The sequence below is a fragment of the Melanotaenia boesemani genome, chromosome 16, assembly GCF_017639745.1.
Source record: "Melanotaenia boesemani isolate fMelBoe1 chromosome 16, fMelBoe1.pri, whole genome shotgun sequence".
Classification (NCBI taxonomy): Eukaryota; Metazoa; Chordata; class Actinopteri; order Atheriniformes; family Melanotaeniidae; genus Melanotaenia; species Melanotaenia boesemani.
Genome location: NC_055697.1, coordinates 28,996,357 through 29,012,944, shown reverse-complemented (window position 1 = coordinate 29,012,944; position 16,588 = coordinate 28,996,357). Strand labels below are relative to the sequence as shown.

The following is a 16,588-nucleotide window of genomic DNA, read 5'->3' as shown; positions in this document are numbered from 1 at the left end:
GAACAAAATAAGCCCTAACTTCCTGTCATATAATATTTTCTTGTACTTTGTTTATAAATATGATGCTTGTGAGATCTGTGAGATCTTTATACGATCTGTAGAAAATTTAATTCTACATTTGGTGCTATAATTGCTTCTAATGCAAATGTATTGCATGTAAATGGCTTTTAAACCCCATTTTTTCTAGCAACAATAAGACTTTTTTTTCTCGTAGAGATGCATATTATCAGGAGGCAAATGTCTTGGATGGCAGATTTATGGGGGTATTGGTAAAGGTTTTATAGGCCAGTTAATCGCAGTTCAGTGCACAGACTGCCTCAATGTGTAAATAAGACATTGATCCCACCTCAGAGTGAGCCCCCTTCAATAAATATGACTAATGAATAAGTAATGAGAGGAAATAGGCTTAGAGAAAAGGAATACAGGGAGGAGGAGTGAGGGGATGAAGGCTGAGCACAGCAGGAAGCTATGAAAAACAAGTGGGCATGAGAGGAAGTGAGGCAACAAAGGACAAAAAGGAGAAGAAAAATGAATGGAAAATAAATATTCCATCATGGGATTAGAACTGTCGCCTTGATTGTTTTGTAATTCTCCTTGAAATATATTGAAAAGTATTTTTCATTCTCGTAGCAAAGATTTATGTAATCTGCATTCTAAAAGTAGCAATATTCCATACAGTCTATGTAAATGATCTGTTGCCTTGTGCTTTGTCTTCTCCTGCCTCCCTTCCTTCCCCTCCTTTCAACCCTTTCCTCCCGTCCAACTCGAGCTCCGTTAGGAATTGAAGCTGATTATATGAGTATAATTGAATCTGATATGCAAGGCATCCATTTCTGGTGCAGTGCAGCGATCGATAGAGCTAAGGCTAATTTAATATGCACCTTATCACCCTGCTCATGAAACGCTTTATCTTCGTCTGCGATTATACACTCACTGTCTCACTGTCACTGTCTTCACATTTAGCCATATGCACTCAGTCCCTAAGTGTACATCTTTGCATGTAATCTCAATTGTGTCAATGTGTTTTTTCTTCCTGGGATTCAAAAATGAATGTTAGAATGTTGAACCATCTTCTGTTCGTACCCTGCCTTCAAAGTCAAATATCTTTTATTGTCACTGTGGAAACAAGACATCATCTGCATTTTATCAATGCAATATTTCATCTCCCTCTTGCACTCTCTCTGTCAGTATGTCTGACTTGCTCATCCTTTTCAAAGTCACTATATTAGCTTTATTTCCATTTTGGGAACAAATCTGACAAATTTTTATTTTTCATCCCGCTGCAGATGTTCTCTTCTTCCACTTCTGTATGGATATACCTATCTTGTCCTATTTAAATTCTCATTATTCTTCCTTCTCGGACAGCATGATGTGTAGTGAAATGGAAACGATGTCAAATTTTGAGCTTTTGGCGGGTAACCCTACTTTTCAAAGCCATCTTAGCTTTTAATAAGCAGAATATCATCTCCACACCAGCTTCTGAAGTGGATGAATTTCTGTTAAGAATCAGGCTTTTAATAAGGATATTTCTCCTTATCTCAGCACCACCCTAGAGTGCGGGCTTTGGATGTTCAGGAGATTTTATTTTGCTAACAGCAAGTGCAGGCTACTTTGCACTCACGGTTCCTGTTCAACTGTAAAGAGCACAGGTCAAAAGGGCTTTTTATATATTCAGCTTTATTGGATATTACACAAAGGAGTGACATGAAGGATAAGGCTTGCAGTGAAGAAAGATCACAGGGACAACTCAGAGCTGTGCACTGAACTGTACCAGGAACTATAAGTCTGACGTTTTACAGAAACCATCACTACCAGGCTGCTGATATATCAGCGTCATCAGTTGTTGTAACTCAGTTGTTCTTGACTCATCTTAAACCAGAAACTTTAAGGCTGACACATTAAGTATTAAACCAAGTCCTTTTTTTTCTACAGAATGAGAAGGCTTTGAATAAAAGCATTGAAACATCCTTGACAAAAACAGTCAAAACAAAATCAAAAGTATATAATAATTATTGCACATTGTTTGGGACAACGGTGTCTTTTTTTTTTTTAATCAGGCTACTAAATTAAAAACAGGGACGTTCCAGTGACAATACAATTGCAGTGAAAACTGAAAAGCAGCAGAGGAAGATATATAATTTGGTGCTAACCACATTTTATAAGACCCAAAGCTGTAGGCAGTGTAAGCTTTTGCAAAATTGCAGGCTTATATTCCAGTAATGAGAACCCAACCTTTTCAAGGTGTTCTAAATCATCCAGGAATGTCAAGTGCTATTCATGGCCTGCAGATCATCATGGCTTTACAGTTTCATTTGGAGCATCCAAGGTTATTTGCTAAATATTTCCAATAAATTCTTCGTAAATCAATCTACGCTGCGGTGTAGCGTACTTATTTGACCCAATGTCTGACAGTCATTGTAGTATTTTATTTGACCAGCATTTGAGTGCATGCTTTCATGCTTAGAGCAATGCAATCAAGTTGGTTGTATCGCAGTGATTGCCTGTAAGAGTTTTATGAGCCATGTTTTCCATCTCCTACACTGGTATATGAGACAACATCAAGAGAGTGGCAGCAGCAGCATGCAGGATAAGCTCGGTATGACACCATTGTAACTTCTGACCTGTCTGATGAACCCTGTCTCCCCAGTCTGACGATTCAATTCAACCTCAGCTATTTGATAGCTTCCCAGAGGTCAATAAATCAAACCTCACTTGATTGACTTGATGAGAGCGCTCATGAAGTAGGGTCATGGTTCATAGGCATGTCATGGCCTCATGAGAAACAAGAAACAGAAAAGGCATGAGAAAGTATTTGTATGTGTGGAGAGGGACACCTGGGAAACACCAGCAGAGCCAATTATGGGAGTTTAATTATCATCAGAAATGATCGGCCAGTTTCACCTCACACTTCTGAAGGTCCTGGAGATGTGTCATTGTATTATTGGTAAATAAGTTCAGGCAGAAGTGACCTTGATTTTAAACCTGTCAAATAGGGCTAAATTAGCTGGTTTCAGTGGATTTTCCATTATAAAAGGCTGTTAATGCAACATAAATATTGGAATCTTTGCAGGAAGCTTTTCTTTTTCTCTTATTCTTCTCTGTAAATGCTGTAGAAACCCTCTAATCATCAATGAGACAACATTTTTTTTTTAAATTTCATTTTACCAGGTTATGATCTTGCACTAAAGTGCAGCAAAAAAATGCTATGAACTGCAATATTAGTTTAAAAAACATCTGTGTGGGTTCAAATGGATTTTTATACACTCCTTAATATGTAATGTTAAGAGCATATTAAGATATTAAGAATAAATGGTCATGTTTATCTACAGGTTTCCTGAATTCAGTAAAGTACAAATTGTCCAGAGGAGAGGGACAGAGCATTTGTTAGTTTAAGCTACAGATCTGTGCTGTTAGATATGCTGGTAGATAAAGGGTGAGTACGGATTTTAAATTCCTTGGATATTATAATGCAGTCTTCTAAGCAGACCAGACGTGGGGCATTGCATGGGCAATTATACAATCAACTCTCAACTCTGGACTCTCAACTTAAGTCTTTGTCCTCAACTTCAAGTTAAGACTTTACTTGGATTTACTAAAAAACGGCATGTACATCTCTGTTGCTCTCATTTTGCCTTTAGTATTGCTCATTTCATCATCTTCATTTGTTTAGGCTGGTTAGACATCCTTTGTGGGTGCCCTAAGTGAGACTATGCAAGTCAGTTTCTACAGAGATTGCCGAAAATCATAATAATTCTATCCAAGATTAAAATTAAATTAAATTAAATCAGAATTATCCATGTTACACACATGCTCTAGTCATCAAGGGCAGTTTTTTTATCACTTCCCATGCATAACGAACATGTGACTTCTATTTAATTATCTTGTTCTCCACATATTAGTAATCCATGGTCACGTGTTGCTACCACAGACAGCATACATGTTTTTTATGTCATCTCACTGGCTCCATTATGAGACAAATGATTGACAAAAATTTAGATTAAAGTGCTTGAACTCCATCAGGAACTTCTGTTCTATGCCTAATTGCAACTGTCATTAAAATTAAACCCAATTAAATCTTATTTATAAATGCTATCTAGAAAGGTTTTCAGAGTTTTAGGTGATGCCACAGCAAAAAGCAGTGACAGAGTTAGAAGATGTCCTCTGTCAAAATATTCTTGCCACTGTAGTGCAGTTAAGCTCACACCAGTGTAACAGCAACTGTGCAATTAGCTTAAAGATGTACTACGTAAACTTTCAACCATAAAACTCCACGTTCCAGACTCGTTTGATGGCACAGTGTGCATTTCTGGAGCCAATACTGCCCAGAGGTGTCTTGAGGCTGAGAAATGCCACGTAACACTGTAGCCAAGTTTCACTTCACGCACTGCGTCACATGCTAGCAAGCAGATATAAACTCACTGGTCATTTTAAATGCATATTGCAACTGATTCAGCAACTGATGATGTTATGATATGTGAGGAAACTGGGACCTATTAATATTTCTCACTTTAAGTCCTATTCACCCGGACATATATGAGGCTGGATGGAAAATCATTTAAACAGATTAAACAGCCTTTAATAAGATATTTGTTTGTACAGTTATATCTTAAACTAACCACACCCTGTCTAACACAGTATCAGTGATACTGCTTTGGACAGGGTGCCTGACAGTCAACATCTCTAGTTGTGGAGGAAGCAAAACCTTAACACAGAACAGGGTATTAAATGTCAACATTTCAGCAGTCAGTCTGAATAATGAAAATGGTGACAAAGTGGAATATAAACCTGAATATCAAACCAATGCTTCCATAGAATTATCTCTGAACTTTACAGGCAGTGAAAAATAAACAAGATATTAGTCATCTTTCTGCAGAGCAATCCACAATGTAATTATTTCTGAATGAGACTGAAATACAAAGACCAACAGTTCCCTGAATAAAACTTAATGGTCTACTTCTTAAGATATTTACAAGCTTTTTTTTTTTCTTTTTTTGCTGAAGGTTTTCTCTGCAATCATCTGTAATTTGCTTCATGTTGTGGAATAAGTCTGATTTATGCAAAAGTGACGAGGTGAGTTTTTATATTCATGTGTAAAAGCTGTTTTATACACACACACAGAGAAAAAAGGGGTTGTTTTAATGGGACTCCTGCAGGGAAGGAGATTGGTGGAGCTCTGCTTTACTGTGTCACTCGTTGTGCAGTAGTCTCCCAGGATTTTGTCCCTGCTTAGGCAATGTAATGTTTTTTTCTTTTTTAGTTTTATCACTTATTTATTCATTTTTTTATACCAAGGATAATGAATGCAACAATCACAAATCAGTTTAATTCAGACTGACATGAGGTCACAGTTGAGGGCTGGCAATGGTGTCTCCCTGCCAAGTAAAACAACCAGATGCTATCAATGAGCTTGTTCACTGCTCTGAGAATTTTTGGGGTGGAAATGCTTCATAATTGGTTACAAACTTTAGAGAGGTTTGTAATGAAGCACCGGGAGGGGAGCAGTTGAGTTGAAATTATGTAAAGAGATGCAAAATACCTCTGAATATTTATATCAGTTAATTGGTGAGGACTCCTGACTGCAGATGATGTCTGCATGACGGTGTCTCGGAAACTTGTCAGCTCTGACCAGCTCCGACCTGACAGCCCACATTCCTTTGCAGCCCAATGACACAAGAAATTAAATGGGTATGAGAAGTACCTCTTAATGAGTGTTAGGATAAATATGACTTTAAGATTAGATAATAAGATAAGATAAGATAAGATAAGATGCTATATAAAGAAACAGTACAAAAAAACAAGGCGACAAAAAGATGTAAATATGGGGGAAAATTGACAACTAAAGAAAATGTTTTTTTCTCATGAGGTTAGTCAAAATGAAAACTGAGCCAAAGGAAGAGTGATAAGTTGTTTCGTAAGATACGATGCAATGGGATACGATACGATGTGATACAATACGATACAATACGATATGATATGATAGGATACTATTGGATTTTAATGACCTTACAGTGGGAGGATCTGCATGCTACACAAAGATATAGGGCATAGAAAATATCTATATACACACTATCAACAAAATCACCATATTTATAATAACTATTTACATGATTTGAATATGACATTCTAAGTTTTGAATAAAATTTGAAAATTAAAAAAGATGTTAAAAATATTGGATAAAAGTATGTGTGCAGCCATTTTTAGATTTCGCCAAAGATATTTGATGAGTTTTGACTTTTTTTTTTTTGTTTACCATGTTATTGTACACTTACAAACAAGAAAAGTGTCACTAGAATGAGTAAAAGAAATAAAGTCATTGAACAGATACGTAGATACTTCTTTTTAAATTAAATCCAACAATAAAAGAAAAAAACAAAAGTATTAGAAGCTCGCTCTGAATCCACCCTGACATTGTCTTGCGTCAGGATATTGTTGAACTAATGGTTGAACTATTGCCCTGGACTCAGGTCACTGAAAAATGAGCCCTCAGCTCCTGAATGCATTAATCAGTTCTTCAGTTTTGACTGACCCTGCGGCCTCTGCTGGAAAGGATCCCCACAGCATGATGCTACCACCACCATTCTTCACTGCTGTAAACCTGACAGTTATGCATGATGTTCACCAAAGGATGTACTGTAGTCTAGAGTGGTTCTAGTTTCGACCAAATATTATCTCGACTTAACTGCCATTTTAGTTTTTATTTGGTTTTTATTTTGGTTGATGAGGCTCAACCTTACACTGATTAACACATTCCTAATTATGATGTCAAAATATCAGTATTTTCCTTGACTGCTGGCTTGATTGTATAATTTTGCACCATGATCATCAAATCTGTTTTGCTTTGGACTGATGCTGATTTAATGATACTACCTGAATTATACTGATGGATGTTGTGGAGTACTTTCTGACTCTTGATGCCATGGTGGGGTTTATTTTGTGGAAACAGGTGTTGTGGAGAAATAGTCTGTGATGGCATTTTGTAATTTACTGTCCTTGATAACATTCGATAGTTTTGTGAAACCATCATCTGGTTGACAACTTCTCTCCTCTCGGTGCTGTACTGTTGTTTCCTCTTTGGTGTCCTTGGTGTCTTCATGGTCGTTTCTATGACATGATGATTTCATCATATGAAGATCTTCTTCTCTGGATCATACTATTTTGTAGTAAATTGCTTTAAGCTTATGATGTGACAAAAAATACTTTCAGGTAAAAGAAGAGCTCAAAACATCAGCTTCATGTAAAAATGATGATGGTTTATTACAAAAAGTGACATCATAAACAGATATGCATCTCTGTGAGGTCTCTGAAGCCAATCCTAGAAAAACCCATAGACCAAATGTGTGTTGTGTTGTTATATTCTTTAGACAAAGTCATTCCTGAGTCATGAATATAGGATGTTCGTGTGTGTGTCCAGTCTCTAAGACAAAGAACCTTGTATGGTAAGAACCTGAGTGTGTCTTACACAATGCTATGTTTAGATACGTCTAGAAGCTTATAAGCCTGTCCATACATGGATTCTAAGGCAAATAGCAGTCTGCTTACAGCTGCAATGAAGGATAGTCCAAATCTTCTAAGTCTAATCTAATCTAAGTGTTCATTTACCAGGTATTTTTCTGAGGCCTGTTGCTCTTATTCATTAATAATAACACTGGAAAACAGAAAACAAAACTTACTGAAAAAGTATCTTTCCTTTTCTTTAAATATTTATTGTCTTTTCAAAAATAAACTTTTAGTTCTTTCTTTCTGTCGTCTGATCAGCGGTTGGTCGCTGTCTTGAATTATTCAGTTGAATATGTCTGAAAGGAGGGAAACATTGGGACGAAAAAAGAGTTGGCAAGAAGAGAAAGGTGAAGATGAGGCAGGATAGAGGTTAGAGACAGCAGTCCGGGAGGGAAACGTGACAAGCATGACCTCAGCGGTCACGTCCTCCATCCTCTCGCTGGAACTTTGAAGCATTGGACATCAGCAGGACGACAGGCGGTGCTGCTGTGCCCTCTACGGGCCTGCAGGCCAGCTCAGAACAATGCATGACAATTACCCCCACAGCACCCTGCTGCCATTGTCTGCAGCAACTCGTCATGACAAACAGAAAGATGTTTTAAGTGCATTTATTTGGTGATTTAAGAGTTTAACCTCATTATGCTGTCAAGTCTGTCTCAGTCGGTGACTGTAAAGCGATGATATTTAGAATGTAATGATGACAATGTTATAGAAAGGAGAGATAATTAATCAACTTAAAGCAAAATGTGTGGGGGAAACAGGTGGTAAAAGGTGTATGCATGTGGAAAAGACAAGGATATTATGCCACTTTCTGTGTGTGAGGTTATTTTCATATAGGGGCAAATTCTGCTTGAAAATTCCTAATAAATTAGCTCATAGAAACATAGAACATTTCTTTTACATTCCTCATTGTCCTCTTTGAACTTCCCATCATCGTTTTCCTTTTTTTAAATTAAAGAGTTATTAAAAGCAAAAGGCTTATCTTGAGTATTTTAATTGTCTTGTCTAATAAGGTCCTCTGTGGGGCTCGAATCCTTTTACAATAGCTCAGAAGACCTTCTGGCACACAGCATCATGCCATGAAAACCAAGGCCAAATAGGCAGCTGCAGACTGAAACAGCGAAATGAGATTTTTTGTTTATGTCAGTGGGTGAGTGCTTCACACAAGCTAGTAGAGAAATCACAGAAAGCAACAGCTTTGTAACAAGGGCTTCCAGTCATCACAGCACTGTTCTGTGTTTTCATCATTTCTAATATTTCTTTACTGTTATTCATGCCAGCAATGCAACAGTTGTAACAGCAAGTAAATTCAAATTATTTAATTTGAAATGATCTTATCAGCATGGCTGATGAAATATAGAACTCTCCTCTATATGAGCTCAGTGTTTCATGTCTTTACATTTACAGTCTCCTGTTGTTTTCTTTGTATATTTTGGCTCATAATCCATTTCTGCTATAATAAATTGTAGCATCTAGCTGAATCAGACACAGACAGTATATCCTTATTTTCTTCTAAATTTATTCTTGGGTGTCATTGGGAGAAATGAATGTCACCACTCTGCCTCCATATGTTTAATAGATGATGTTGTGGCTTTGGGTCACAAGCCAACCATTCATGCACAAACTATCTGATTGAGATATATACATATATATATATATATATATATATATATACATATATAACTATAAATGTAAAAATGTGCATTGCAGATCACTTAAGCCTATAAAGCACATGTTTCTGCACCTCTGGTACACTCAAAGATTTCCTTTCAATCCTGTCATATACAGTTTAACCCTTGTATTCTATGCCCTAACAGATCAATTGACGTTCTGAAGTTAAAATAAGTCCTTGAAGTAATTTCCAGAATGTCTGCCTGCACCGTTATCCAAATGGCAATGCACAAATAGAAAAAAATTAAATAAATGAAAAAGACTGGACTATCTCCAATGGGAAGTTAAATTAACAAAATGTACAGTTATTTCTCTAGTTTTAATGTCAGGCTTTATGGGGTAAAAATAACATAATATGCTTTTGAATGTGCATACAAAACTGTCTGGGACATACAGGTGGATGTGTAACCACACTTTTTCTAATGATCATGGTGGAGCACAGAATGTCAGCACACTCTGATAGGGAAACTATGCATCTCTGCTGTTTTACATCCTCTCAAAGAGGTGAGGGAACTGTGCATGGATGAATAGCAGGTGCAGCCTGCCCAGCAGATAGTGATGTTGAATCATTCCTATCAGACATAAGCTCCAAATGTTGCCACATTCAAACAAAAACTTCTGCCCCGATTGCCTACCCAGGCTGCTCACTTCTGCTGGTACTGCAGGGGGAAGAAACACAAACCTCACACATATCTGCATGCACACTGACACAATGCCACAAAGTCCAACAAAAATGTGTGCCCCGTTAAGCCTATCTGTTTTTCCCAGTATTGAATGGGACTTAGTATATAGAATAATGGTGTCCTGGTGTCTTAGACAGGACTAATCCACTTTCATGCCATTGCACTCTGACGTGTCAAGCCTTGTTCATTGTCCCTGCCTCATTAGTGAACAGAAACATCAATTAATCTCCTTATTAATGATCCATGGACCCTCTATGCTAATTCCCCCCTCATATACAGAAAATCCTTGCAGTCAAAGTCAACATATTGAAATGATATACTGACCACATTTTAACAGAAGCTTGAAGTATGTTTTACTTCACTGCTGTGTCGTTGATGACTTGTGGTGGTTTGTCATGTGTAAATTGTTTTCCGCCATGTAGGGTTTCATTCTGTAGTGTGTTTTCTAAAATCATATGTGTAATTGCTGCATCTCTGCTGTATATGCGCTCTCCCATTTGTACAGATTCTCAGCAATACATTTCTGTAATTAGCTCCCAAGATGATACAATTGATTTGCAATTTTTCACATCCTTTATAAAAAAAGTATCCATGTGTATGGTTTTAAAAAAAAAGGAAAAATGGCAGATTCTCATACCTGCTGAATGGCTAGGTTTCTTTGACCTTTTTTTTTTTTGATGCAACCAGGATAGTTTATACAGCTGCAGATTTTCTTATCATTTCGGCATGAATGCTTTTATTTTTCTTGGATTAACTGAAAAAAGTTCCATGCTTGATATGCTGCATTTTCCCATCCATATGACACACTGTCAGTCATAGCCAGCAGTATCCCCAACCTTTTCATATCCATTGTGTTCTTGTCTAGTTTAACTGTAAGACATTAGTGATAAAATGCAGTCCTTTTCTTGCCTTGGTGTTCTCAGGGATCTTTGCCGTTCTGAGTCATGATTTTACTGCAGTACTCTGGAACCATCCTTTGTTTTCATGGTGTGCATAATCAGCAAATAAGGTGAAAAAGAAGTGAAATATCCCAAACATTAATGCAGTTAAATGAAACCACATTAAGGTCCACCCATTTCCCCGCCCCTTATTTCGTCATACTAGTCACTTTCCCACAGGCATCTTTCTGCACACTAACCAGATTATCACACACATCATGAAAAATCTGGGAAATTAGTTTAGTAGAAACCAGGTAACAATTTTCAAAAATTATGTGATTGGGTTATTCATAGTAATAAATGATGAAACAGTGAATACATTATGTAAATGTCTTTATCTACCAAAAGAAAAGGAAAATAAATGAATAAATAAATAAGCAATTTTGTGATTGTGTCACACAAAAACTGCAAGTTTTTGCTCTGTTATCATATACTTTTGTACTTACTGGTCACTTTCTTAGACATGACAAAGACAACTTACTAAAGTTCAAACAGTGCATCAGTAACAATAACAATAATAGATTAAATTTATAAAGTGCTTTTCAAGGGACCCAAAGCATCTTGTGGTGGTTATTTCCAGCAGGATAATGCACCATGTCACAAAGCTTAAATCCTCTCCAACTGCTTTCTTGAATATGAAAATAAGTTAACTGTATTCTAGTGGTCTCCACAGTTACCAGATTTCAGTTCAATAGAGCAGTGATACTCAACTGATCGGTCCTGACCCAAAAGTGGGTCGCAGACCCATTTTCCATGTGTTGCAGGCTTTTACCTGTGCAAAATGTTGTCAGGAGCACCTCTAGGATGTGGTGTCACAGAAGATTCTCATCATGGAAAAGCAGCAACTGTGTGATGCTATCATGTCAACGTGGACCAAAATCTCAATGTGCAACATTTCCAGTTAAGAAGGTAAAAAGAGTCCAATGTAGTACTAGCAATGTGGTCCTGATATAGGTACTGGGAAGTGTATATACACAGTATATGCACCCAATAACAAAGGCAAAAAAATCATAACGAATACATGATAGAAATTAGATTACTCCAAATGCATTAGCATGGAACTGGAGAGTCTGATGTGAAAGTGACTTAAGTCAATATTTATTCATTTGCACATTAATCAAATGACCATCAACATTCACTTTACAGACATGAAAGTTGACATTTATTGCAGTTTTGCAAAAATCATTGCAGTTACATTCTGATTAAAATTAATTTTACTTCACCACGTCAGCTGTTACATGTTAATCTGTCAATGCTAACCCTAACCCACTACGTTGACTTAAACGAATCACACAAAAGAGTGTGAGTAATTCTGAGTAATGATTTAAAAATACCAAATGTGACTCATAATCAATGTGCAGTAGTGTGGTTGTGATGGCTTTGTGCTGGACCATGAAACAAACCTGAAGACTCAACATTTTCATCAGGGAAATCTGAGACACGTTAGGTGGTGTGAATTAAGTAGCTGTCCATGGTGCTGAATTCAGAGACCTCAGCCAGATGCTGCTGATGTCATAATAATAATTATAGCCATGTGCTGTGTTGCTTAGAGCTGCTTCTTAATGAATCATGGAAACAACTTTTTATTTTGATTTGACATATTTTGAAAACCCTAAAGGGAAAGTTTGAAAATACAATGCTCTCTGAAGTGATGGGTTATTACATGTTCTCTGGTTAAATTAATCTTACAATTGTTAAAGCTAGAGAGAAAGACTCTGCTCTGATAACATTTGGTAGCTTGTCCCACCATCTTGGTACCGCAAAAAAGATTTAAATATCCTACAATGAGATCTCGGGAGGAGCAAACCAAAACTTCAGACCTCGATCCAACAGAACGGGACAAGTCCCACCAGTATCATTCTCTGCTTGTCTGCTAAAAAGTGGCTGGTTGTCTGCTAGAGTAAGAGTGAAATAATTTCTTTTTCAGTTAAGATTCCGGCTCAAACAGACTCTTTTTAGCTTCCTAGGATTCAGAAATCCTTTCCAACCTTCCTCTTAAATATTAGTTTAAAATAAAACCACAGGTTAATTTACTTCTGTTTTCATTTTGCTCCACATATTACATTGTTTTACAATTAGATCCTGGTTTGAACCTCACGCTTGCAGTTTTCAGTGTTCTTTGATTCATGTTCTTCCCATTCAACCTCTATAAATATACCTCTGACATTATGCATGTTTAGAGTAGTTTAATAAATCTTCACATTTATTTTAACTGGTTGTGGCTGGTGATTTTTCCATTTGAATCATGTTATGGGTCCCTTAGAATTTAGAAATTAAAGTCTTTAACATCTTCAGACCGATATGATTTGATTTATTTGAATTTATTAGATTATTCCATTAATTAATCTAGAATTTTTGAGGTTTTCCATGCTTCCATTAAATAGATAAAAACCATGGTGGTGCCTGAGGTTTTCAATATTAATAATTCATATTTTTATTGATTATTAAAATGCATATTTTGTTTAAACATTTTTATTGTTTAATGACCCTAGATCTTTACAGTCTGAAAAGAACAAAAAATTATTCCTCTGTGGTAGAAAAAAAAGCAGTATAATAAAAAGTAAACATTTTTTGATGCAAATAGTAGTATAAATCATGAACAGAAGAAAAGGGGAAAAAAATTATATCTTATATATATAGTATATTAGTAGTAGTATATTATAACTATATATATAGTTTATATCAATGCCAATATGTTTCTCCTGAAATACAAAATTTGAAACAATAATATGGAGATGAGAAAAGGCTTTGTTATTGTTGACCTGTTAATTTGTACAAAATACTGTAAAGAATAAATTCCATGTTGTTTTCTTGGTGTGTTAAATGTATTGATGCATTCATGTTACGTAATTTTAGCCTCATAATCTGACAACTGAGACTGTCCCGAAAAATATGTCTGTATGTTGAGTGTGGCTTGCGGTTCCACATGCATTTTTACATAAATAAATACAATACAATACAATACAATACGGTCTGACCAAAACTAGCAAAACCTGGTTAGCAGTTTTAAGAGTTAATCCAGGTGTGCACATGCACCACTCAAACACTCTTGCATTCCCACTGCAAGGATGCAAGGGTGAATGTAACAGCAGGTGTTTCACTGGTTGGTGTCACAAGCGCTTTGCATATTTTCATTGACTGGTAGAAAGAGAAGGCCTGGGATTTTCTGAGAAGGGCACAGCAGATGCAGGAATTCAACCTGCTTTAATTAGTGCTGGCACATTTGAGAAAGTGTGTCCTGTATTGCATAACTAACTGGGAGGTAGGAATGCAGGAGCTCATGTTCATCACAGTACATATGTGGTTGAGGCCTGTAAATGTAAAACTTGGGTACGAAAACATGCAAATCTTGTGGGGATGCTGCTCTGCATGTTTTTAATCAGAGATGATAAAGCACACACACATACATAGTGCATGCATCTATGGATTCAGACTGATGTGTCCAACCAGGGCGTCTGGCAGCAAGATGCTTTAAGTACGAGAATATGAGAAAGTTTATAGTGCTCCCGTTTGCCTTTTGCATGCAAATAACCACCTGATATTTGTGCACAGCCCCATCCATTTTGCAGACACAAAAAAGTTCATGCACACATGAACAATGTATTTTCATGATTTGCAATCGTAACTGGATGTGTTTGCTATAGTCACATGACTCCTCCTTGATCATCCTGTTGACTGAGAACGTTCGCCATCTCACTGAGTTATAGGATAGGCAATGAATCCCGAAGCAAATATTATCTTCTGGAAGATATGGGTTTGAACCAGTGACATGAATGTGTGATTTCCGCGTGTGGTATGAGTGCATGCTATTAAAAATTTGGTCAAGGTTTTAATATTTAGTGTTATGTATATGACTTGCACTGGTGTGCTTGCACTGGACTCTGTGTAGAGCCTTGTTTAATAATGTGCTTTGTTTTTTGTTTTTTTTTGTTTTGTTTTGTTTTTTTAAGCTTCAAGCTCAAATTCATTCTCATTCATACATGCATTGGAAATGTCATTCCACTCTGAAGCTGCAAAGGCGTAGCATGGACAACACAACAATACACCCAGAGCAAACAACATGCTAACAGGTCCCTGAGAGGCCTGTCTGAATAAATCCAGATTTGGCTCCCAAGGATAGAGCATCAACAAACAAACCCTTGAAAAGACAGTTTTCTAAGGGGGAAAAAAACAGGTTCAAACAGGTAAAGCTGTAAATGCAGTCAGTTTTTTATAACTTTTAGTAAAATTTTTGTTGGCTTATAATTGACAAATTTGTGCATGGTAGGAGATACCACCTGCAATCTCACAATCAATCTAGAATTTGACTATATATGCATGCATATTAATAGTACACATGAACGCTTTAAAAAAAACAGTCTTAGCTAAATGAATTTGTTAATGTTAGCAATCTGTTTCCTGCAGGCTAATGTAACAAAACAGGTGCTACAAAACAGCTGCATGAAAATCCGACATCTGTGAAGACAGAAATGCAAAAACATCTCTGAGCATTACTAGGAGCATCACAAAAAAGAGCCAAAACTGAGAGCTTGTTTGCTTCATAACTAACTGCCTGTTTCATGTGCAAGACAATGAACTTAAATACCCTTAATTTTATTTTATTTTTCAACTATTTTTATTTTCAGCTCTAAGTGTTTTATCTTCAAAGCAAGTTCAGATTTCTTCATATTAATCTAGTTATGTCATCCTTTTTGAGCTTAAGTTCCAGAGGGCAATTGCCGGAGTGATCAGTACAGTCCATCAGCTGAAGCTGAAAGATTTGGGATAAGTGGGGCTCATGGGAAAGCAGGGTGTAACTTTTAGACTGGGGTGGCCAGCAGGTGGGCAAGAATTAAGAAAGGTGGGCCATACACTAAGAAAGGAAATGATTGAGTTCCTTTATCACAGCTTATCACACACTCAAACACACTGCTTTGATAAAGAGAGAAATAAAACATCTTTAATAATCTAGATCATCAAGAGGAAATATTTGCAATGGGTTCAAAAAGGTTTATAGCTGTGGCGCAGTGTTGGTGCTCGATGTGGTAGTCCGGGGGTCAGTGGCTTCTTCCTCATGCAGTTCTGTCTTACTATCAAGTGGTGGTGGAAAACTGGATATTTGGATCTGAACACAACTTGTGTGGCTAACTGCACATTAGGAGCTGTCAGGCTGCTGGCACTGAGGCTGGGGTCTTACTTGGGATGATCCCTGTCCTTACTTTTTACATAACAGTCAGAAATATTCCCATTCTCTTCATTTTTATATCTTTCTGTACTAAATAAAACTGGTTTCAGGTTGTATTTCTTCACATTGTTATGCTGTAACTTATTTCAAAACCAGCTAGCAGTCTTGCTAACCTCCTATTTGAACTTAACTGGATCATGTAGCTATAGCCTAGTCAACACCTTTTAACTTGGATATTGAAGTATTTTTGAGCATTCTTAATATTTTGTTTTCAACTCCAATGGGAAAAATACTGATTAGCTGAGTTGATGTGCAGTCCCTAAACAGACTCAGTGAAAACTAAGTACTAAGTTTCCCCACATTATCTTAAAACAAATGTAATGCTACCATACAAGTAGATTTGCACTGCTACATAGCTTTACGCTAACATGAGGTTATTAACCTCGCATAACATTAGTAATTATACTTGGGACAAAATCTTTACTTCAAACTGGTGTAGTGATACTGGTGATCCATTTATGTCTAGAAAGATGTTCTGTCCTTCTCCTCCTCCAGTTACCTGTCAATCACATGAGGTGGCCCCTAGGTTGTGTTTCAGAAGTGGACAGTGCCACCCTGGCCACACCTCTAGAAAG

General features: G+C 36.8%; 1 protein-coding gene across 2 annotated transcripts in view; it reads left to right on the top strand.

The window, feature by feature from the left end:
• Positions 1-16,588, top strand: part of LOC121655536 (pro-neuregulin-3, membrane-bound isoform) — a 435,746-nt gene that overhangs the window by 289,735 nt on the left and 129,423 nt on the right. The window lies entirely within an intron of this gene.